Below are 23,673 nucleotides of genomic sequence, written 5' to 3' on the forward strand. Positions count from 1 at the left end.
GCAAGCAGTAAAGCCATTGAGGAGACAGAGCAGGAGCATCTAGAGCAACTATGCAGAACAAGGGAGAAAGGCTGAATTAGAGGAGTTCCCAGGCTCAAAAAATAAAGTGAATTATGCCAGAAAAGAGGAAATTCACCCTCCCCTTTCATTTCTCTTTGTGGCAGGAATGAAAATTATGTAAACACTAAGGATGAGCAGCAAAAAATTAAGATCAACGAAGTTGACCACTTTGGGGCCCACTTGCCTAAGAATCCTGGTCACCTCAACATCCTGGTGGGACTGCAGGGACTGCAGACATAAGTACTAACCATGGAATGATAGAATCAATAAGGTTGGAAAAGACCTCACAGATCATCAAGTCCAACCCACCACCTAACACCTCATAACTAAACCCTGACTTCAAGTGCCATGTCCAATCCTTTTTTGAAGACCTCCAGAGACAGTGACTCCACCACCTCCCTGGGGAGCACATTCCAATGGCAAATCACTCTTTCTGTGAAGAACTTTCTCCTCACCTCAAGCCTAAATTTCCCCTGATGCAGCTTGAGACTGTGTCCTCTTGTTCTGGTGCTGGTGCCTGGAAGAAGAGTGGTTGGCGGTCGAGCAGTGTCCAACTTCTTAGAGGGACAAGTGGCGTTCAGCCATCTGAGACTGAGCGACCATATGGCTTCAGCCCCAGGGTACTGAATACAGCTAGCTAACTGTGGTGGGTTAACGCCTCTTTCTGAAAACAAAAGAAGAAAGCAGGGTGGAGGGCTTGCGGGTACTTTACACTCCCTGAAGGGCGTTTCCCCCCTGGGAAAACTGAGTCTGTTCCACTTCCCCCTCCCTGCCCAGCTAGGGTATAAAAAGCAGGACATCATAGCAGTTGGATCTCCTTTTTGGCTCCTGCCTCTGCTGGATGAGAGCTACTGCAGCTGCCCTCCTGCTCCTCAGCCACGTGGCCGGACCTGATCCTTTTCCCTGCTGCCTCTGCACCTCCTCAGAGGAAGACTGCTTTTGTATTATTTTTTTTTTCTGTCCCACTCCCATCCATTCGTGTTCCTTGCCCTTGTGAACCTTGTTTTTTCCGTTATTGTTATATATATATAATTTGAAGAAAAAAAAATTATTTGCCTCTCTACTTCCAAGCTGACTCCAGATTGTTGCTTAGTGGATTTGCTCCTTACCCCCTTTTTTTTTCCTCCTCTCCCTGTTTGGAGGGAGGAGGTGATGGGGAGTGGGGAAGAGATTCTCAGCCTTTTCCCATTTGAGCTTTTAACTCTCAGCTAAGGCTCAAACCACTACACTAACAACGGCTGATTGCTAAAGACTAATTGTTTAAATATGCAGAGACAGTGACTGATGACAGAATCACTGAGCTTGGAAGGGACTTCTGGAGATTGTCTAGTTCTACCCTGCTGCTCACAGCAGGCTCAGCTACAGCAGGTTGCTCAGGGATGTAGCCATCTGAGATTTGAATATCTCAAATGGTAGAGACTTCGCAACCTCTCTGGACAACCTATTCTGCTGCCCGACCACCATTTAAAAGAAACATTTTAGAATAGAATAGAATAAACCAGGTTGGAAGAGACCTTCAAGATCATCTTGTCCAACCTATCATCCAACACCACCCAACCAACTAAACTATGCAACCAAGCACCCTCTCAAGTCTCCTCCTGTGGTGAGTGGAAGGGTAAGGCCGAGAAGCCTCCTCCCTTCCCCCTTGTAAGGTAAAAAGGAAAAAAAAATTGAAGGGAAAGGAAAAAAAAACTCACAAGCTGAATTAGCAAAGCAGTGGAGCTATATTTACAAAGCAATGTAGAGTATGCAGGGGAATATTTACAAATTTACAATATCTACAATATATACAAAGATATACAACAGAGCAACACAGAAATGAGAGTGACCCCCCTCGGCAGAGGGGTCCCCCACCTCCGCTCTCCCCTCTCTTCCCCCCCTTTCCCCAGAATGGGATAGAAAGAGAAAGAAAAGAGAGGAAAAAAAAAGTTAGAAGCAGTTTTGTGTTAATTGGAAAGGAGTCAATACAGGCCTGGTATCTTATCGGCTTCAAGGCCGAAGCCTTGGCAGAAAGCCCAGCACAGGCAGAGCTGCTGCACGAAGAAAAGGCGGAAGCAAGACTGATAGAAAAGTCCTGAAAATGCTCAGTTCACTCCCAGTTCAGAAGGTGCTTCCTCCCACTCTTCCAATGAAATTAGTTTAGACTATTCCTTCCGTTTACCAACTTCCGTCCACCATATTCCCTTTCTTAAGGGGGCAACGTCAACCGGCCACAGTCCACCCCTTCTAAACAATTTCATTGGCTGTTCATACTGTCCATCCAATCCAAAACGATATTTACAGTTTGTGAGCAAAGTTCATAGTCCATTCCGGCTATGCTCAGATGTAGATGATTCAAAAGTCCAAGAAAATCAGAAAATGAGAAAAAATGGAAAACAGTTCATTTCTTCACCGACGAAGCGAAGAAAAGGGAAACAGGGATTCTCAGGGTCTCTTAGTTGACTCAGGGCTCTCAGGGATCTCAGGGTTCGTGCACCGTAGATTCTTCGTTGATTCTTCCTCTGGACGCGATGTAGCTGTACAACAGTTTGAAATTAACCTCTTCCAGCTAAAGTTAAATTTCTTTGTGGAATACACTGAATTTCACCATTCTCTTGCATTACCCAATAAGTGTGACCCGGACCTTCAGCTGAAACCACCCCTCGGACAGGTTTAGCCTCTCCTGAGGGTGAAAATACCCAAACAGTTTTACCTAACAGATTCTTTTCTCTAACAACAGGAACTCTATCACCTTCTACTTTCCGTAGCAGATCTGAATGTGCAGGTCCAGCTCGGTTCACTGAACCTCTACTATTTACCAGCCAGGTTGCTTGTGCTAAATGTTTTTCCCAGTTTTTCAAAGATCCACCTCCCATGGCTTTGAGAGTGGTCTTCAACAAACCGTTGTAGCGTTCAATCTTCCCTGAAGCTGGTGCATAGTAGGGAATGTGGAATATCCACTCAATACCATGCTCTTTTGCCCAGTTCTTTACAAGGTTGTTCTTGAAATGAGTTCCGTTGTCTGACTCAATCCTCTCTGGAGTTCCGTGTCTCCACAGGATTTGTCTCTCCAGACCGAGAATGGTGTTGCGTGCAGTTGCATGTGGAACTGGAGAAGTTTCCAACCATCCAGTGTTTGCCTCTACCATAGTAAGCACATAATGCTTACCAGAACGAGAACGTGGTAGAGTGATGTAGTCAATCTGCCAAGCTTCACCATACTTGTACTTGGACCATCTGTCACCATACCACAAGGGCTTAAGTCGTTTTGCCTGCTTAATAGCAGCACAAATGTCACAGTCATGGATGACTTGTGTGATAGCATCCATGGAAATGTCTATGGATCTGTCACAAGCCCATTGGTATGTTGCATCTCTGCCTTGGTGTCCTGACGAATCATGAGCCCACCGAGCTAAGAATATCTCACCTCGGTGTTTCCAGTCGAGATCAAGATTAGAGTCCATGTCTACTTGAGAAACTCTTGCAGCTAGATCTGCCTGATGGTTGTGTTGCTGTTCCTCAGTAGCTTTGCTCTTAGGAATGTGAGCATCGATGTGTCTCACTTTTACTGGAATTCTCTCCATTCGATCAGCAATGTCCTGCCACAGGTTGGCTGCCCAAATGGGTTTTCCTTTTCTCTGCCAACCACTCTTCTTCCAGTTCTTTAGCCATCCCCATAGAGCATTGGCTACCATCCATGAGTCGGTGTAGAGATAAAGCTTTGGCCATCTCTCACGTTCAGCTACGTCGAGAGCTAGCTGGACAGCTTTTACCTCTGCGAACTGAGTGGATTCTCCTTCTCCATCTTTCGCTTCTGCAACTCGGCGTGTTGGACTCCACACTGCGGACTTCCACCTTCGCTTGTTTCCGACAAGGCGACAGGAACCGTCTGTGAACAAAGCATATTTCTTTTCATCATCAGAAAGGTCATTGTAAGGAGGAGCTTCCTCAGCACGAGTTACTTTCTCCTCTGGAGGTTTAGCACAGTTGACACCTTCAGGCCAACTTGAGATCACCTCCACTAGACCAGGTCTTTCAAGATTTCCCATTCGACCTCTCTGTGTTATCAGAGCCATCCACTTAGACCATGTTGAGTCTGTGGCATGATGTGGTGTGGAGCCTTTGCCTTTGAACATCCAATTCAAAACTGGTAATCTGGGAGCTAGAAGAAGTTGTGATTCAGTTCCAATCACTTCAGAAGATGCTTTTACTCCCTCATAGGCAGCTAAAATTTCTTTCTCTGTTGGAGTATAGTTAGCCTCTGAACCTCTGTAACCTCGACTCCAGAAACCAAGAGGTCGTCCACGTGTCTCACCTGGAGCTTTTTGCCACAAGCACCAGGTTGGACCATTGTCACTTGCAGCCGTGTACAAAATGTTCTTAATGTCTGGACCATTTCGGACAGGTCCCAGACCCATTGCTTGAATTACTTCTTGCTTTATCTGGTCAAAGGCTGCCTGTTGTTCAGGTCCCCAGTGGAAATGGTTTCTCTTTCGAGTCACATCATACAGAGGTTTCACAATCTGACTGTATCCAGGAATGTGCAGTCTCCAAAATCCCACTATCCCTAAGAAACATAGGGTCTCTTGCTTGTTGGTGGGACTTGCCATGGTAGAGACTCTATTTACCACATCCACTGGAATGTGTCGGCGTCCATCTTGCCACCGCACTCCCAGAAACTGAATCTCTGTGGTAGGTCCTTTCACCTTGTCTCGCTTGATGCCAAAACCTGCATTCAGAAGAATGTCAATGATTTTGTTACCTTTCTCGAAGACTTCCTCAGCAGTTTTACCCCAGACGATGATATCATCGATGAACTGGATGTGTTCTGGAGCACCACCTTTCTCCAGAGCATCGTGGATCACTGCATGACAGATGCTTGAGCTGTGGATCCAGCCCATTGGCAGCCTGTTGAAAGTGTACTGGATTCCTCTCCAGGTGAAAGCAAACTGAGGCCTGCATTCCTCTGCTATGGGAATAGAGAAAAATGCATTAGCAATGTCTATGGTAGCATACCATTTGGCCTCTTTGGATTCCAGCTCATACTGTAGCTCCATCATGTCTGGCACTGCTGCACTCATAGGTGGTGTCACTTCATTCAGGGCTCGGTAGTCTACTGTCAGACGCCAGTCTCCATTCTACTTCCGCACAGGCCACACTGGACTGTTGAAAGGTGAATGAGTTTTGCTGACGACTTTCTGACTCTCCAACTGACGAATCAGATTCTGAATGGGCAACAAAGAGTCACGGTTGGTTCTGTATTGTCTGTGATGCACAGTCTGAGAAGCAACCGGCAATTTAATGTCCTGTATCTTATGTTGTCCCACAACTGCAGATTCATCAGAAAGTTCAGGTCTAGCAGACAGCTTCAATTTTTGTCCATCAATTTCTATAGAAGCTACTCCAAAAGCCCATTTGTAACCTCTAGGGTCTTTGAAACGCCCTTCTCTCAGAAAATCAATTCCCAAAATACAAGGTGCATCAGGTCCGGTCACAACTGTATGCTTCCTCCATTGTTTACCAGTTAGACTTATATTAGCCTCTATCTTACTTAACTCTTGAGATCCGCCAGTGACTCCCAGAATAGTTATAGACTCTGATCCCTGATAATTTGATGGTATTATGGTGCACTGAGCTCCTGTGTCAACCAAGGCCCTGTACTTCCGAAATTGTGAAGTGCCAGGCCACTGGATGTACACATCCCAATAGATTCTGTTATCTCTGTTATCCCTCTCCTCCCCCTGGCGGGAGGCAGGGCACCCCTAGTTATGGGGAACATGCCCACATGTGCATTGCACATAGTTTGCAGGGTTATAACTTTGCATGTTATAACTGGAGCCACTGTTGGAGCCATAAGAGTCGTTCTGGGGAACTGTGGAAGTAACAGCTACCCTTCTGGTATTGCTACCTCGGGTTCTGCCACTTTGCAATTCCCTCAGTCTCCTGAAAAGATTAGAAGTTGGTTGGCCATCCCAGCGGTTCATGTTCTCACCAAACTGATCACGCAGAGTTATCCAAATAGTTCTACGTGATTGCCTTGGTGGTCTGTTTTGGAATGACCTGTTTTGGAATGTCCTGTTTTGGAATGACCTCCTTGGAGGACGTGTATTCCTCACAGATGAAACTTGTACCCATCTGGAGGGAGAATTGAAACTATCCCTTTGTGCCAATTGGGATATGGAATTTCTAAATTCATCTTTTAACTCTCTTATGCAATTCTGTATATCACCAGACATAGTTTTGATGGCCGAAACCAAAGAACCACGTGTCATGCTATCCCCAAATTGTCTCATTTGATCACTGAATTGGCCAACCGTGGGAGAAGCTCCACCATAACTTCTTGACACAATTCTGCTTGCCAGAATGTTTGCATAATTAGAAGGAGCAAGTTTGATGATCTTTTTAGCAAGACCAATACCCACAGGAATGTCGTCAGGATTCAGAGTTTCATGTTCACCATAGAGTAGCTCTCTAACAGCAAATTCTCTCAAGCGCTTAATTCCCTCATCTATGGTAGTCCAGGGTTTAGGATTCCATGGAAGATCATCTCGGGAAGGGTATCTCAGGGCAACCGCCATTAAAAGGCGTATCCACAGAGTAACCTTACCGAGAGCTTCGCCTAGATGGACACGCTGGAGGGAAGGGAGGCCATCCAGAGGGACCTTGACAGGCTGGAGAGGTGGGCACAGGCCAACCTCATGAGGTTCAATAAGAGCAAGTGCAGGGTCCTGCATCTGGGTCGAGGCAATCCCAGGCACAAATACAGGCTGGGCAGTGACTGGCTGGAAAGCAGCCCTGAGGAGAGAGACTTGGGGGTGCTGGTGGACAAAAAGCTCAACATGAGCTCTCAGTGTGCACTTGCAGCCCGCAAAGCCAATCAGATCCTGGGCTGCATCAGGAGAAGTGTGGCTAGCAGGTCGAGGGAGGTGATCCTCCCCCTCTACTCAGCCCTGGTGAGACCCCACCTGGAGTACTGTGTCCAGTTCTGGAGCCCCTATTACAAGAGGGATGTGGAGGTGCTGGAACGTGTCCAGAGAAGGGCCACGAGGATGATCAGAGGGCTGGAGCACCTCTCCTATGAGGACAGACTGAAGGAGTTGGGGCTGTACAGTCTGCAGAAGAGAAGGCTCCGAGGAGACCTAATTGTCGCCTTCCAGTATCTGAAGGGGGCCTACAGGAAGGCTGGGGAAGGACTTCTCAGGATATCAGGTAGTGATAGGACTAGGGGGAATGGAATGAAGCTGGAGGTGGGGAGATTCAGGCTGGATGTGAGGAGGAGGTTCTTCACCATGAGAGTGGTGAAACCCTGGAATGGGTTGTCCAGGGAGGTGGTCGAGGCCCCATCCCTGGGGGTGTTTAAGAGCAGGCTGGATGAGGCTCTGTCCAGGCTGATCTAGTGTGGGGTGTCCCTGCCCATGGCAGGGGGGTTGGAACTAGATGATCCTTGTGGTCCCTTCCAACCCTGAATGAAACTATGAAACTATGTCTATCTATTCCATTGTCCCTTGAGAGAGTTCCTAACTGAGCTGCTGACTTGTCTCCAACTGTTAGAGCTGAAGCACCTGTATCATAACACCTACTAAGCCAAGCTAGAACTGGCTCCTTATCTGCCCTGGTGAAATCTTTACGGACATTTCTCAATTCCTCGCGGGGCGAAGAACAGTCCGTAATATCATCTTCCTCCTCGTCTACCTGAATTCTTTGCCCGTATAATCCTGCTGTCATTCTCCTAAGGATCTCTTTAAGCTGAGAACCACCTTTGCCAGCTGCTTTCCTAACTTCATCTCTATCCTGCTTTGATCTCACTAGGTTAGCTAGATCTTTAAAACAAGCCTTCTCTTCCTCCTGAGCAGGATCTTTTAGAGTAGAGGGCCCCTCACCAGGATCAGTCTCCTCCTCTTCTTCTCCATCTTTGGCCTTTCCACCTCTAGTCTTTAAAGGAGCCACCTTAACTGGAGCTGTGTTTGAATTTACAGCCACCTTAATGGAAGCTGACAAGTCCTGAGATAAATCAGCTTCTGGGGCAGTGACTTCCGGTCCCACTGAGGGAGTGGGTGGAAGTGACGTTGCTCCATTACTGGCCGACGGAGAAGAAGAAGGAGGAGAAGGAGTGGGAGAAGGAGTAGGTGCCATGTTGATACCAGCCGATGCCCTTGGCTGCTTGCCAGAATCAGCAAAGTCATTTAGAGCTGCCTTACCAATTAACTTTTTAGCCTTCTTTTTAACTGACACGAGTTCTCCACAGTCCTCGTCACTAGATGACTCTGGGACTGATCGAGAGCCACGGCGTTTTCTTTTTGATCTAGTTTTAATAACAAAACAAGCTCTGGACACCTTTCTCTCTCGCCGCAAAGAAATCAGGAGATACACCTTAATTATCACCATCAGCAGAATTATAGACACCAAATAAATCACCTTTGGATCCCAGGCATCACCTAAAGTTACTGTCTCCTCAGGCGGAATCTTAAAACCCTTTATCTCAATTGGGAGAGTGGTGGAGGTAACATTCCTGTATCTCACTGGCCATAGGAAATTAATACATTTTCCATACCATAATTTAACTCTATACATAACCCACATATAAATTGTCCGCACCAAATATTTGCCCAGGTAATCCAAAATCAAACCCAAACAATATCTGTAAACCAGAGCCCCCAACATTGAAAAGAACAATAGCTCCACAAACCACAATACCTTCATGTTTGCTAATTCAGCTAGAAAACACTAAATCAATCAAATAATAAATTAAACCAATTATCTGCCGCACGTTGGGTACGCCAGTAAAAAGAATGTGGTGGGTGGAAGGGTAAGGCCGAGAAGCCTCCTCCCTTCCCCCTTGTAAGGTAAAAAGGAAAAAAAAATTGAAGGGAAAGGAAAAAAAAACTCACAAGCTGAATTAGCAAAGCAGTGGAGCTATATTTACAAAGCAATGTAGAGTATGCAGGGGAATATTTACAAATTTACAATATCTACAATATATACAAAGATATACAACAGAGCAACACAGAAATGAGAGTGACCCCCCTCGGCAGAGGGGTCCCCCACCTCCGCTCTCCCCTCTCTTCCCCCCCTTTCCCCAGAATGGGATAGAAAGAGAAAGAAAAGAGAGGAAAAAAAAAGTTAGAAGCAGTTTTGTGTTAATTGGAAAGGAGTCAATACAGGCCTGGAATCTTATCGGCTTCAAGGCCGAAGCCTTGGCAGAAAGCCCAGCACAGGCAGAGCTGCTGCACGAAGAAAAGGCGGAAGCAAGACTGATAGAAAAGTCCTGAAAATGCTCAGTTCACTCCCAATTCAGAAGGTGCTTCCTCCCACTCTTCCAATGAAATTAGTTTAGACTATTCCTTCCGTTTACCAACTTCCGTCCACCATATTCCCTTTCTTAAGGGGGCAACGTCAACCGGCCACACCTCCTGAACACCTCCAGCGATGGCGACTCCACCACCTCCCCGGGCAGCCCATTCCAATGGGCAATCACTCTCTCTGTGTAAAACTTCCTCCTGACCTCCAGCCTGAACCTCCCCTGGTGCAGCCTGAGACTGTGTTCTCTTGTTCTGGTACTGGCTACCTGGGAGAAGAGACCAACCTCTGCCTGTCTACAACCCCCCTTCAGGCAGTTGTAGAGAGCAATAAGGTCACCCCTGAGTCTCCTCTTCTCCAGGCTAAGCAGCCCCTGCTCCCTCAGCCTCTCCTCATAGGGCTTGTGTTCCAAGCCCCTCACCGACTTCGTTGCCCTTCTCTGGACTCGTTCCAGCAAGTCAACGTCCTTCCTAAACTGAGGGGCCCAGAACTGGACACAGTACTCGAGGTGTGGCCTAACCAGTGCAGTGTACAGGGGCAGAATGACCTCCCTGCTACTGCTGGCCACACTGTTCTTGATGCAGGCCAGGATGCCATTGGTCCTCCTGGCCGCCTGGGCACACTGCAGGCTCATGTTCATCCTACCATCAACCAGCATCCCCAGGTCCCTCTCTGCCTGGCTGCTCTCCAGCCACTCTGACCCCAGCCTGTAGCACTGCATGGGGTTATTGTGGCCGATCTGCAGAACCTGGCACTTGGATGTGTTAAATCGCATGCCGTTGCATTCTGCCCATCTGTCCAGCCTGTTGAGGTCCCTCTGCAGAGCCTCTCTACCCTCCAGGAGATCAACTCCTGCCCCAAGCTTAGTGTCGTCCGCAAATTTACAGATGATGGACTCAATGCCCTCATCCAGATCATCAATAAAGATGTTAAAGAGCACAGGGCCCAGCACTGATCCCTGGGGGACTCCACTACTGACTGGCTGCCAGCTGGATGTGGCACCATTCACCACCACTCTCTGGGCTCAGCCATCCAGCCAGTTCCTAACCCATCGCAGTGTGCTGCCATCCAAGCCATAGGCTGACAGCTTGGCCAGGAGTTTGCTATGGGGGACGGTGTCAAAGGCCTTGCTGAAGTCCAGGTAGACTACATCAACAGGCCTCCCCACATCCACCAGGCGGGTCACCTGATCATAGAAGGAGATCAGGTTGGTCAGGCAGGACCTGCCCTTCCTAAATCCATGCTGGCAGGGCCTGATCCCTTGGCCATCCTGTAAGTGCTGTGTGATTGCACTCAAGATGACCTGTTCCATAATCTTGCCTGGCACTGAGGTCAGGCTGACAGGCCTATAATTCCCTGGCTCATCCAAACGGCCCTTCTTGTGGATGGGCACCACGTTGGCCAGCTTCCAGTCCTCTGGGACATCTCCCGTGAGCCAGGACTGCTGAAAAATGATGGATAGTGGCTTGGCCAGCTCCTCTGACAGCTCTCTCAGCACCCTAGGATGGATCCCATCTGGTCCCATGGACTCGTGGGGATCCAAGCGGCTGACCAGATCACTAACTACCCCATTCTGGAACAGAGGAAAACTATGCTGCTCCCTGGCTCCTTCTGCCAGCTCTGCAGGCCAGCTGTCTGGAAGACATTCTGTCCTGCTAGTAAAAATTGAGGCAAAGAAGGTGTTAAGTATCTCTACCTTTTCCTCATCCTTTGTTACAACGTTCCCCTCCGTGTCCACCAAGGAGTGGAGGTTGTCCTTGCCCTTCCTCTTGCTATTAATGTATTTATAGAGGGATTTTTTGCTGTCCTTCACAGCAGAGGCCAGTTTAAGCTCCAAATGTGCTTTTGCCACCCCAATTTTCTTCCTACAAGACCTAGCAACATCCTTAAATTTTTCATGGGTTGCCTCACCTTTTTTCCAAAGATGATACACCCTATTTTTTTCCCTTAGTTCTTTTAGAAGTTCATTGCCCATCCAGGCTGGTCATCTGCCCTGGTGGCTCATCTTCCGGCACATTGGCACAGCTTGTCCCTGCGCTTTCAACAGTTCTTCCTTGAAGTAGGCCCCGGTCTCCTGGACCCCTTTGTTTTTAAGGGCTGTTTCCCAAGGAACCCTCTGAATTATAGTTTCATAGTTTCATAGTTTCATTCAGGGTTGGAAGGGACCACAAGGATCATCTAGTTCCAACCCCCCTGCCATGGGCAGGGACACCCCACACTAGATCAGGCTGGACAGAGCCTCATCCAGCCTGCTCTTAAACACCCCCAGGGATGGGGCCTCGACCACCTCCCTGGACAACACATTCCAGGGTTTCACCACTCTCATGGTGAAGAACCTCCTCACATCCAGCCTGAATCTCCCCACCTCCAGCTTCATTCCATTCCCCCTAGTCCTATCACTACCTGATATCCTGAGAAGTCCTTCCCCAGCCTTCCTGTAGGCCCCCTTCAGATACTGGAAGGCGACAATTAGGTCTCCTCAGAGCCTTCTCTTCTGCAGACTGTACAGCCCCAACTCCTTCAGTCTGTCCTCATAGGAGAGGTGCTCCAGCCCTCTGATCATCCTCGTGGCCCTTCTCTGGACACGTTCCAGCACCTCCACATCCCTCTTGGAATAGGGGCTCCAGAACTGGACACAGTACTCCAGGTGGGGTCTCACCAGGGCTGAGTAGAGGGGGAGGATCACCTCCCTCGACCTGCTAGCCACACTTCTCCTGATGCAGCCCAGGATCTGATTGGCTTTGCGGGCTGCAAGTGCACATTGAGAGCTCATGTTGAGCTTTTTGTCCACCAGCACCCCCAAGTCTCTCTCCTCAGGGCTACCCTCCAGCCAGTAACTGCCCAGCCTGAATTTGTGCCTGGGATTGCCTCGACCCAGATGCAGGACCCTGCACTTGCTCTTATTGAACTTCATGAGGTTGGCCTGTGCCCACCTCTCCAGCCTGTCAAGGTCCCTCTGGATGGCCTCCCTTCCCTCCAGCGTGTCTGCTGCACCACACAGCTTGGTGTCATCAGCAAACTTGCTGAGGGTGCACTCAATGCCACTGTCCATGTCCCCCACAAAGATGTTGAATAAGACAGGTCCCAGGACTGATCCCTGAGGGACTCCACTTGTCACTGGCCTCCACTGGGACATGGAGCCATTGACAGCCACTCTTTGGGTGCGGCCATCAAGCCAGTTCCTTATCCATCTAGTGGTCCACCAATCAAACCCATGTGTCACCAGTTTGGAGACCAGGATGTGGTGAGGGACAGTGTCGAAGGCTTTGCTCAGGTCCAGGTAAACGACATCAGTTGCTCGCCCCTCATCTATTAATTTTGTCACCTGCTCATAGAAGGCCACCAGGTTGGTCAGGCAGGATTTGCCCTTGGCAAAGCCATGCTGACTGTTCCCAATCACCTCTTCACTATTCTTTTGAGCGAGTAGTGACTCCAGGAGGATCTGCTCCATGATCTTTCCAGGCACAGAGGTGAGACTGACTGGCCTGTAGTTCCCTGGTTCCTCCTTCTTGCCCTTTTTGAAGATGGGGGCAATGTTTCCCCTTTTCCAGTCTGTGGGGACTTCACCAGACTGCCAGGACTTTTGAAATATAATAGAGAGGGGTTTAGCAACCTCATCTGCCAGTTCTCTCAGTACCCGTGGGTGTAACCCATCGGGTCCCATGGACTTGAACACTTTCAGGTTCTTCAGATGATCACGAACCTGATCTGCACTTACAATGGGCAGTTCTTCCTCCCCGTCCCTGGCTTTGACTTCCATAACATCAGGAGTGTGGCTAGAGGCCCTTGCAGTGAAGACTGAGGTAAAGAAGTTATTAAGTACCTCAGCCTTTTCCTCATCACATGTGACCATGTCACCATTTTCCTTTCTGAGGGGCCCCACACCTTCCCTAGTCTTCTTCTTCCCATTAATATACCTGTAGAAGTTCTTAGTATTCCCTTTAATCTCCCTGGCTAGATTCAACTCAAACTCTGCTTTGGCTTTCCTAACCAGGACTCTTGCTGCTCGGGCAGCTTCCTTGTATTCCCCCTGTTCTACCTGTCCTTCCCTCCACTTCCTGTAGAGTTTCCTTTTAAGTAATAGTGTGTCCAGTAGCTCCTTGCCCATCCAGGCAGGCCTCCTAGCATTCTTACCTGCTTTTCTCTTTGTTGGTACACAGAGCTCCTGGACACAGAGTTCCTTGAGTAGTTCCTTGAGAGTTCCTTGAGTAGCCTGAAGTCCGCCCTCCAGAAGTCCAGAGTGGAGGTCTTCTTGCTACCCCTCTTAGCTTGACCGAATACTGAAAATTCAATTATCTCGTGGTCACTGGACCCTAAACACCCTCCGACCACCACATCACCCACCAGCCATTCCCTGTTGGTGAAGAGGAGGTCAAGCATAGCCTTACCCCTGGTAGGCTCTCGCAGCACCTGGGATAAGAAGCTGTCCTCCATGCATTCTAAGAACCTCCTAGATTGCCTCTTCTCTGCTATGTTAAGATCCCAGCAGATATCAGGAAGGCTGAAGTTGCCCATGAGAACAAGGTCAGGCGATGTTGAGACAGCCTTAAGCTGCCTATAGAATGACTCATCAACATCTTCATCCTGGTTGGGTGGTCTATAACAGACTCCAACCAGGATGTCAGCCCTGTTGGCCTTCCCTCTAATTCTCGCCCACAGGCACTCAACCTGATGGTCCCTGATCCCCAGCTCAATGGCATCTAGTGCCTCCCTGATGTACAGGGCCACCCCTCCACCCCTTCTTCCTTGCCTGTCTCTCCTGAAGAGCCTGTAGCCATCAATTGCAGCGCTCCAGTCATGTGAGTCGTCCCAACACGTCTCTGTGATGGCAACTACATCGTAACTTTCCTGCTGCAGCAAGGCTTCCAGCTCCTCTTGTTTGTTGCCCATACTTCGTGCATTAGTGTACATGCACTTCAGCTGGGCTGCTGGTTTCACCTCTGGCTCTAGCTTATCAGCCCCAGACTCCTGCCTAGGGGGACTGGTTTCAGCCCCTTCCCCCTTCGAATCTAGTTTAAAGCCCTATCTATGAGACCTGCCAATTCCCTTCCTAGAATCTTTTTCCCTTTGAGGGATAGGCCATTCTTGTACACTCTGATCTTTCCCCTCCTCTGGGACAGATGTACTCCATCTGTTGCCAGCTGACCTGGTGCAGTAGAAAGTTTTTCAAGATCGAAAAACCCAAAATTCTTTTGACTGCACCAGCCTCTAAGCCACTTGTTGAATACAGCTGTTGACCTGTTCCTTATGGCATTCCCTCCTGCAACTAAGGGTATAGACCAAAATATTATTTGTGCACCTGACCCCTCAATGAGATCCCCCAGGGCCCGAAAGTAATTTTTGATAGCCCTGGGAGATCTGGTTGCAACATCATCATTCCCTAACTGCATAACTATTAAGGGATAGTAGTCAGAGGGCTGCACCATACCAGGCAGCCTTCTGGTAACATCTCCAACCCTAGCTCCCGGGAGGCAACAAACCTCCCTGTGAGTAGGGTCTGGCCGACATATGGGGCCCTCTGTTCCCCTCAGGAGGGATTTGCCAATAACAATTACCCTCCTCTTTTTTTTAAGGGAGCAAGTCCTGATGCCGGGGGAAGGCTGTTTAACCTTAGGCTGATTTGCCATAGGCTGTTTTGCCACAGGGAAAACCCCAGATGTTGTGTTCTCTGGCATCAGAATCACCTCACCCTTGACCTCCAATGCCCCGTACTTGTTTTCCAAGGGCAGTGGGGAAGGTGAGGGGAGGCAAGGAGGTTTAACCTTGCGTCTTGTGAGAGGAACCTGTGTCCATTCCCCTCTGCTTTTTGGATAACCAGACTCTGCTGGGGGGGCCTGCAGAGCCTGGTTACTCAGGTTCGTCACCCTTCTACAATCCCTTACATCTCTAAGTCTAGCAACCTCATCCTTCAGTCTGGCCACCAGGCTAAGCAGATAGTCGATCTGCTCACATGTTATACAGGAGTTGTCTCCACTACCCTGCATCTCAAGTGCCAAGCTCCAGCACTGTCTGCAGCCAGATGCCTGGACACCTACCTCTTGCTTATGACACCTACCTACCTGCTTATATTCCCCCTCAGTCTGAGTCGAGACTGATTTTTTGAAGGAGTTATTGCGGTGAGTTACCACCATGCCTAGCCCTGCCCACGGGACCTACTGGAGAAAGTTTTAGAAAAAGTGTGGCGGCGCGCACGTCCGAGCGAGAAGCCGGGCTGAAACAGAACCGCCCGCGAGGTACCGCTGGATTTTTAAAGTGCCACGGCACGCAGGGAGCCCAAGCGATCCCGAGCATGTGGAGAAACGGCAAGAGCTGATCCTAGCCGAGTGCCGAGATACCACACAAGTCCCGCAGGTTGAAAAGGGAGCAGTTCGTGCTTTTCCGAGGCTCCTGGTCTCGGTGTTTTATGTATAAGTGCAATTTCCTGTACTTCGCTTTATACAAGTTGCCTCTTGCCCACTCTCTCAGCAGACCAAAGGCAAACATCTTATCAGGTGTTCACACAAATGCATTGACTCTGCTGAATCTGCTCCGGTATGTCCATGTCTATCTTATACTGGGGAGCCCAGAAATGGGCACAGCACTCCTGACGTGACAGTGATTAAGAATTAACTATCAGCAGCCTGTATCATTAATGAATGCCATCTGAGCAGTGTGTCATTTTGAAATCAGCCTGATGTATCAGTCTTTTAAATTCTCCAATACCACAATGACCACTCAGCTCTCTAACTAACTCCCCTTCTTCCTCTATTTATCTGTGCTTTCAGTTGTGGCAATATTATGCCTCAAATATTTAGTGAGTTAGGGTATTAACTTCACAAAAAGATAACCTGATGCAGAGCAGGGAGCCAGCCAAGGCTGCTCTGCAAGCCAGGGCAGAGGCAGAAGTCCAGCACTCAGCTCCTTCTTCTGTACCAGCCTGACACAGAACAAAGAGTCTCATTAAATGTACTGATCTGGATTCGATAAAATGACTCAAGCTCATATTCAGGTTATGAATGGCATTTCTTTTTAGTTCACAGGCCTACAAGAGCTAACAGGCCTTGTTTAACTGTCAAAGAGCTCATTTTGCCTGCAGCACAGACCTTAATGCCAACCATTACCTCATCTAAACTCAGGGAATAGCGTGTTCGTGACACTCCCTTCTGCATCAGTATCAAGGCTGATGATTCCAATGAAAAAAAAATTACTAAGAAGCAAGCTCTAAGTCAGGCAGAAAGCCTTCCATTTCTGCTTTCAATCAAAATGCTTCTGCTCCAACGTTTGCATCCCAGCATTTAAACCCCAGCATCAGGGGTATAAATAGATACTTCACTTAATCCTGACCAAAAGGTCAAATCTATCTAATACCCACACTGTTCATGCTAAATTATTCCAGCCATTCAGGATCCATATCAGCTTTTCAAGCAGATTTTGTAAAATTAAAAATTAAATAAATTACTAGCCATAAAAAGACTGAAATCTTGATTGCCACAGTCCACTGAAGCTTGATTCTGCATCTGAGTTCTAGGTATTACAGAGGAAATTTTGGTTTTGGCAAAGATACTCCATGCTCTAGCAACATTCTGTCCTCTCCACAGCTCTTCCCTGGACACCCCACCAAGCCCAGGATGTGGGCTGCCTGGAAAGAGGTTACTCGGCCCCACCTTCCCCACGCAGAGATGAGAGGGAGGGAAACACAATGCTTCACTTGTGAAAACCAAACCCAACTTTGAATTCTTTTAACAGATTTAGTAATCTGATATGATTGCTAATGTGGGAATTTTTTAAGCACAGAACCCAATATCACACACACAGTATCACACACACAGTACCACTTAGGTTGGAAAGGACCTCGAGGATCATCGAGTCCAACCTATCAACACAGACCCTGTGACTAGACCATGGCAGCAAGTGCCGCGTCCAATCTCCCCTTGAACGCCTCCAGGGGCGATGACTCAACCACCTCCCTGGGCAACCGGTTCCAATGACGAATGACTTGCTCGGTGAAGAACTTCCCCCTCACCTCGAGCCTAAACCTCCCCTGGCGCAGCTTGAGACTGTGTCCTCTTGTTCTGGTGCTGGTTGCCTGGGAGAAGAGGCCAACTCCCTCCTGGCTACAACCACCCTTCAGGTAGTTGTAGAGGGCAATGAGGTCACCCCTGAGCCTCCTCTTCTCCAGGCTAAACAATCCCAGCTCCCTCAGCCTCTCCTCATAGGGCTTGTGTTCAAGGCCTCTCACCAGCCTTGTTGCCCTTCTCTGGACACGTTCAAGTGTTTTGATGTCCTTCTTAAACTGAGGGGCCCAGAACTGGACACAGTACTCAAGGTGTGGCCTAACCAGAGCAGAGTACAGGGGCACTATGACCTCCCTGCTCCTGCTGGCCACACTATTCCTAATGCAGGCCAGGATGCCATTGGCCCTCCTGGCCACCTGGGCACACTGCTGGCTCATATTCAGGTGGCTGTCGATCAGCACACCCAGGTCCCTCTCTGTTTGGGAGCTCTCCAGCCACTCCGACCCCAGCCTGTAGCTCTGCATGGGATTGCCATAGCCAAAGTGCAGAACTCGGCACTTGGACTTGTTGAATGCCATCCCATTGGACTCTGCCCATCTGTCCAGTCAGTTGAGGTCCCTCTGCAGAGCCTTTCTACCCTCTAACTGACTAACATCTGCCCCTAACTTTGTGTCATCTGCAAACTTGCTGATGACTGACTCTACCCCTTCATCCAGATCATCGATGAAGATGTTGAAGAGGACAGGGCCCAGCACTGATCCCTGGGGGACACCACTGGTGTCTGGCCTCCAGCTGGATGTGGCACCGTTCACTACCACTCTCTGGGCCCGGCCCTCCAGCCAGTTCCTAACCCAGCACATAGTGTAATGGTCCAAGCCACGGGCTGACAGCTTAGCCAGCAGTTTGCTGTGGGGGACGGTGTCAAAGGCCTTGCTGAAGTCCAGGGAGACCACATCCACAGGCCTCCCCACATCCACCAGACGGGTCACCTGATCATAGAAAGAGATCGGGTTGGAGAGGCAGGATCTGCCCTTCCTAAATCCATGTTGGCTGGACCTGAGCCCTTGGCCATCCTTCAGGTGCGCAGTGATTGCCGCCAGGATAATCTGCTCCATCACTTTCCCTGGCACTGAGGTCAGGCTGACCGGCCTGTAGTTTCCAGGTTCCTCCATCCGACCCTTCTTGTGGATGGGGACCACGTTGGCCAGTTTCCAGTCATCTGGGACCTCATTGGTGAGCCAGGACTGGAGGAAAATGAGGGAGAGTGGCCTAGCCAGCACATCCGCCAGCTCTCTCAGCACCCTAGGATGGATCCCATCCGGCCCCATGGACTTGTGAATATCCAAGTGGCTCAGCAGGTCCCGAACTAATTCCTCATGGATTTCCGGGGCATTACACTGCTCTCTGACCCCATCGCCCAGCTCCAGAGGCCACTCGTCCTGAACTCCTGCCTTGCTGTTAAAAATTGAGGCAAAGAAGGTGTTCAGGACCTCAGCCTTCTCCTCGTCTTCAGTCACCGTGTTCCCCTCCAGGTCCACCAAGGAGTGCAGGTTCCTCCTGCCCTTCTTCTTATTGTTAATATATTTATAAAAATGCTTTTTATTGTCTTTGACTGAGGTGGCCAGCTTCAGTTCCAGCTGGGCCTTAGCCTCCCTAATTTTATTCCTACATAATCTAACAGCTTCCTTGAACATACTTCGAGAAGCCTTCCCCTCCTTCCAAAGGTGATACAGCCTCCTCTTCCCCCTTAAATCCTCCAGGAGCTGCTTGCTCATCCAGGCTGGTCGCCTTCCCCACTGGCTTGCCTTCCGGCACGTGGGAACCGCCAATTCCTGTGCCTTCAAGAGCTCCTGTTTGAAGTAGGTCCAACCCTCCTGAACCCCTTGGTTCATGAGGGCTGGTACCCAGGGGACTTTGCAGACAAGTTTCTTAAATAGGCTGAAGTTCGCCCTTCGGAAGTCCAAGGTGAAGGTTCTGTTGGTGCTCCTCCTTATCTCCCTGCATATTGAAAACCTCACTATCTCGTGGTCACTGCACCCTAGGCAGCCTCCCATGATCACGTCTCCCACCAGCCCTTCCCTATTGGAGAACAGCAGGTCAAGCAGAGCCTGTCCCCTGGTAGCCTCGCTTAACAGCTGTGTCAGGAAGCAGTCCTCCATTCGCTCCAGGAATCTTCTGGACTGCCTCCTCCCTGCTGAATTAAGTTCCCAGCAGATATCTGGGAGGTTGAAGTCACCAACAAGGACAAGATCTGATGATCTTGAGACAGCCTCCAGTTGCTTGTAGAACAACTCATCAGCCGCCTCATCCTGGTTGGGTGGTCTGTAACAGATTCCAATCAGGATGTCAGACTTGTTAGGTTGTCCTCTGATTTTGACCCACAGGCTCTCAACTACCTCATCTTCCACCTCAAGTTGTGTGGCAGAGATTGACTCTCTAATATACAGAGCCACCCCTCCTCCTCTTCTCCCTCGCCTGTCTCTCCTAAAGAGCCTGTACTGTTGCCACTGACTCAGGAGGCACTCTCTGCTGAGTGTAGGGAGGGATTGCCCTGTGCTTGACCTGTTCCTGTGCATATCTGCCAACAACTGCTGTGTGCAACTGCTGGAGAGTGAATGCAAGGCTGTAGGAGCCCTCAGACAGCCTCCCTACAGCTGGTCTTGCTGCCCAGAAGCTCTGATTACACTTTGCACAGCACTATGTGTGCACTGAGCAACATCGTATGTACACCATCCTTTTTTTTTTAATTTGGTCAACTTCTCCATAAAAATACAAATAAATTGCAGCTTCTCACCCTTCTCAAAGGTTCCACATAGACAGCCTGCAGCTCTGACCAAGCTCACAGCAGCTCTAGACACCTGCCCAAAACCTAACCCAAACTCAAATTCTTCCTTACCTCTACCAGCCTTGCGCAAACAAGCCACAGAGGAAGTAGAATAGAATAGAATAGAATAGACCAGATCAGGTTGGAAAAGACCTTTGAGATCATCACATCCAACCCATCATCCAATACCACCTAATCAACTAAACCATGCAACCAAGCACCCTGTCAATTCTCCTCCTGAACACCTCCAATGATGGCGACTCCACCACCTCCCTGTGCAGCACATTCCAATGGGCAATCACTCTCTCTGTGAAGAATTTCTTCCAAATATCCAGTCTGAACCTCCCCTGGCACAGTCTGAGACTGTGTCCTCTTGTTCTGGTGCTGGACGACTGGGAGAAGAGACCAACCCCCCACCTGGCTACAACCTCCCTTCAGGTAGTTGTAGACAGCAATAAGGTCTCCCCTGAGTCTCCTCTTCTCCAGGCTAATCAACCTCAGCTCACTCAGCCTCTCCTCATAGGGCTTGTGCTGCAAACCCCTCCCCAGCTTTGTTGCCCTTCTCTGGACACGCTCCAGCAAGTCAAAATCTTTCCTAAACTGAGCAGCCCAGAACAGGACACAGTACACAAGGTGTGGCCTAATGAGTGTACAGGGGGAGAATGTCCTCCCTGCTCCTGCTGGCCACACTGTTCTTGATGCAGGCCAGGATGTCATTGGCCCTCTTGGCCACCTGGGCACACTGCAGGCTCATGTTCAGCCTACCATCAACCAGTACCCCCAGGTCCCTCTCTGAATGGCCACTTTCCAGCCACTCTGACCCCAGCCTGTAGCACTGCATGGGGTTGCTGTGGCCAATGGGCAGTGACTGGCTGGAAAGCAGCCCTGAGGAGAGAAATTTGGGGCTGCTGGTGGACAAGAAGCTCAACATGAGCTCTCAGTGTGCACTTGCAGCCCGCAAAGCCAATCAGGTCCTGGGCTGCATCAGGAGAAGTGTGGCCAGCAGGTCGAAGGAGGTGATCCTCCCCCTCTACTCAGCTCTGGTGAGACCCCACCTGGAGTAGTGTCCAGTTCTGGAGCCCCTATTACAAGAGGGATCTGGAGGTGCTGGAGCGGGTCCAGAGATGGGCCACAAGGATGATCAGAGGGCTGGAGCACCTCTCCTATGAGGACAGACTGAAGGAGTTGGGGCTGTTCAGTCTTCAGAAGAGAAGGCTCTGAGGAGACCTAATTGTGGCCTTCCAGTATCTGAAGGGGGCCTACAGGAAGGCTGGGGAAGGACTTCTCAGGATCTCAGGTAGTGATAGGACTAGGGGGAATGGAATGAAGCTCGAGGTGGGGAGATTCAGGCTGGATGTGAGGAGGGAGTTCTTCACCATGAGAGTGGTGAAGCCCTGGAATGGGTTGTCCAGGGAGGTGGTTGAGGCCCCGTCCCTGGAGGTATCACAGTATAACTCAGTTTGGAAAGGACCTGGTGTTTAAGACCAGGCTGGATGAGGCTCTGGGCAGCCTGATCTAGTGTGGGGTGTCCCTGCCCATGGCAGGGGGGTTGGAACTAGATGATCCTTGTGGTCCCTTCCAACCCTGACTGATACTATGATACTACTATGAACCCGGCACTTGGAAGTGTTAAATCTCATACCGCTGGATTCTGTCCATCTGTCCAGCCTGTTGAGGTCCCTCTGAAAAGTCCCTCTACTCTCTAGAAGATCAACACCTGCCCCCAGCTTGGTGTTGTCTGCAAATTTACTGATGATGGACTCAAGGTCCTCATCCAGATCAACAATACTTCTTTACCTCAGTCTTCACTGCAAGGGTCTCTAGCCACACTCCTGATGTTATGGAAGTCAAAGCCAGGGACAGGGAGGAAGAACTGCCCATTGTAAGTGCAGATCAGGTTCGTGATCATCTGAAGAACCTGAAAGTGTTCAAGTCCATGGGACCCGACGGGTTACACCCACGGGTACTGAGAGAACTGGCAGATGAGGTTGCTAAACCCCTCTCTATTATATTTCAAAAGTCCTGGCAGTCTGGTGAAGTCCCCACAGACTGGAAAAGGGGAAACATTGCCCCCATCTTCAAAAAGGGCAAGAAGGAGGAACCAGGGAACTACAGGCCAGTCAGTCTCACCTCTGTGCCTGGAAAGATCATGGAGCAGATCCTCCTGGAGTCACTACTCGCTCAAAAGAATAGTGAAGAGGTGATTGGGAACAGTCAGCATGGCTTTGCCAAGGGCAAATCCTGCCTGACCAACCTGGTGGCCTTCTATGAGCAGGTGACAAAATTAATAGATGAGGGGCAAGCAACTGATGTCGTTTACCTGGACCTGAGCAAAGCCTTCGACACTGTCCCGCACCACATCCTGGTCTCCAAACTGGTGACACATGGGTTTGATGGGTGGACCACTAGATGGATAAGGAACTGGCTTGATGGCCGCACCCAAAGAGTGGCTGTCAATGGCTCCATGTCCCAGTGGAGGCCAGTGACAAGCGGAGTCCCTCAGGGATCAGTCCTGGGACCTGTCTTATTCAACATCTTTGTGGGGGACATGGACAGTGGCATTGAGTGCACCCTCAGCAAGTTTGCTGATGACACCAAGCTGTGTGGTGCAGCAGACACGCTGGAGGGAAGGGAGGCCATCCAGAGGGACCTTGACAGGCTGGAGAGGTGGGCACAGGCCAACCTCATGAAGTTCAATAAGAGCAAGTGCAGGGTCCTGCATCTGGGTCGAGGCAATCCCAGGCACAAATACAGGCTGGGCAGTGACTGGCTGGAAAGTAGCCCTGAAGAGAGAGACTTGGGGGTGCTGGTGGACAAAAAGCTCAACATGAGCTCTCAATGTGCACTTGCAGCCCGCAAAGCCAATCAGATCCTGGGCTGCATCAGGAGAAGTGTGGCTAGCAGGTCGAGGGAGGTGATCCTCCCCCTCTACTCAGCCCTGGTGAGACCCCACCTGGAGTACTGTGTCCAGTTCTGGAGCCCCTATTACAAGAGGGATGTGGAGGTGCTGGAACGTGTCCAGAGAAGGGCCACAAGGATGATCAGAGGGCTGGAGCACCTCTCCTATGAGGACAGACTGAAGGAGTTGGGGCTGTTCAGTCTGCAGAAGAGAAGGCTCCGAGGTGACCTGATTGTCGCCTTCCAGTATCTGAAAGGGGCCTACAGGAAGGCTGGGGAAGGACTTCTCAGGATATCAGGTAGTGATAGGAATAGGGGGAATGGAATGAAGCTGGAGGTGGGGAGATTCAGGCTAGATGTGAGGAGGAGGTTCTTCACCATGAGAGTGGTGAAACCCTGGAATGCGTTGTCCAGGGAGGTGGTCGAGGCCCCGTCCCTGGGGGTGTTTAAGAGCAGGCTGGATGAGGCTCTGTCCAGCCTGATTTAGTGTGGGGTGTCCCTGCCCATGGCAGGGGGGTTGGAACTAGATGATCCTTGTGGTCCCTTCCAACCCTGAATGAAACTATGAAACTATAATACAGATTTTATTAAAGAGCATGGGCCAGACTCTGATTTTTGAGG

At 49.7% G+C, this 23,673-nt stretch overlaps 1 protein-coding gene across 1 annotated transcript in view; it reads right to left on the bottom strand.

The window, feature by feature from the left end:
• Nucleotides 1–23,673, bottom strand: part of LOC137452680 (leiomodin-3-like) — a 78,661-nt gene that overhangs the window by 10,708 nt on the left and 44,280 nt on the right. The gene's annotated exons all lie outside the window — the stretch shown is intronic.

Source organism: Melanerpes formicivorus, unplaced genomic scaffold (genome assembly GCF_026170545.1).
Source record: "Melanerpes formicivorus ecotype bairdi unplaced genomic scaffold, bMelFor1.0.p_v2 SCAF_57, whole genome shotgun sequence".
NCBI classification, from domain to species: Eukaryota; Metazoa; Chordata; class Aves; order Piciformes; family Picidae; genus Melanerpes; species Melanerpes formicivorus.